This window comes from Temnothorax longispinosus, chromosome 7 (assembly GCF_030848805.1).
Source record: "Temnothorax longispinosus isolate EJ_2023e chromosome 7, Tlon_JGU_v1, whole genome shotgun sequence".
NCBI classification, from domain to species: Eukaryota; Metazoa; Arthropoda; class Insecta; order Hymenoptera; family Formicidae; genus Temnothorax; species Temnothorax longispinosus.
In genome coordinates, this window is record NC_092364.1 from 9,138,044 (window position 1) to 9,139,610 (window position 1,567).

The 1,567-nt window shown below is 34.7% G+C and overlaps 1 long non-coding RNA gene across 1 annotated transcript; it reads left to right on the forward strand.

Annotated features, from left to right (window-relative positions):
* The first annotated feature begins 383 nt into the window (after positions 1 to 383).
* LOC139815700 (uncharacterized) lies at positions 384 to 1,323 on the forward strand. The gene is made up of 3 exons (XR_011732809.1): positions 384 to 798; positions 905 to 1,124; positions 1,280 to 1,323. It is a non-coding gene; the product is annotated as an uncharacterized lncRNA (long non-coding RNA).
* Positions 1,324 to 1,567: the final 244 nt, after the last annotated feature.

A 1,567-nucleotide genomic window follows, 5' to 3' on the forward strand; every position in this document is an offset into this window, starting at 1 on the left:
CTTGCACCGGCTGCGATGCCTGGGCCCATAACCTGTTGAGGCACCCGTGGAAAGAAAGAAGCAGGAGTTTCCTTTTCAGGAATAGAGCAACTCGTCGTATCAAATAAATGCTTTTATTCAAAATTAGCGTGTTATCTATACGGTAGTTCGCTTGCGACTGCATGCACAGCATGGCCGCGCTCGGAGGCTCTCGGGGCCCGCTCACCCGAAGTGCCGCGCTCGACACACATCGCGCCATCTCGGAATACGCATACGCGTCAAATGCGACGACCTGCCTTAACAATCTCATATGCCATAAGCACAATCTGAAGAACTCCTCAAATGAAACGATATTCATAAGTCTTTTAAGACGGCCTTATCTGTTCACAAAAATGGCAAATAAGGCGTTTTATTCCAAGTCAGGTTCGTAGACCTCTTAAGACAATAGTTTTATCGAAAAACTTTCTTCTGACTAGTGTTCACTTCGAAAAAGAATAGTTTGCAAGAAGTATAAGGAAATCAAAGGTTTTTACGGCGTTTTACACTATATTCTTGTGTTTAAACATACTGAAATACGTTTTGTGTCTCTCTAGGTGTATCTAAACTTCAATTCGGAAGTCATATAGCAATATGGATAAATCTAAAAGTAAATCAAAACATTTTACATCAATTGAAAAAACACTATTTCTTGATATATTGAAAAGGTATAAGTATATAATAGAAGTGAAGAAAAACGACTCTACTACGCTAAAAGATAAAGACGTAGCTTGGTTAGAAATTTGTAACGAGTTCAATCTATCACATCTAAGCACGCAAGAGGTAAGAAAATTACATAATAACATTGATTTAATACTTATTAATATTTATTGATGTTTTTATAAAATAAATTTATTTATATTGTTCTTGTAACGATCAACAATTGTAGAGAAATGTCCAGCAATTAAAAAAGTTTTGGGCAAACTTGAAACAAAATCAAAGAGACGCTTTAACTAAAGAAAAGTAAGAACGGATGGCAACAGGCGGAGGGCCATCGATTCGGTGGAAATCGGTGGAAATTGACCCCGATATAGCATTAATAGCACCAAACTTGATGAAAACTGCGCCAGCAATTTACTCTTCTAATTTAAACGACGAAGAAGTCAAAAGTATAATACATCTTTTTACATTATATTAAAAATTTAATACCAAACACACTTTTAATTATTATATCTTAATATACATTTATAATATCTTGATATACACACGTTAATAACGTAACGAATCAATATAACGGTATGTAAAATATATTTTATACTTTTAGAACGAGAAACACTAATAATGGATTTTGTGATTTTGCAAATGTCGAAGGGTGATCTTGCAAATGTCGACCTTACATTAGAAGGCGATGAAGGCGATGTATATGACGACATGCTTGGTAACAACAACAACCGTTGTGAAATTTCGGATAGTAAGCTTGATTTTATCATCTTTAACCACGTACATAGGTATTAGACCATTAATTTGCCCAAAATTAATATTCTTATTTTTATAACAAAAGAAAACATTACACCTAACATACAAAAGAAAATGCATGCAGAAAAGGCATCAT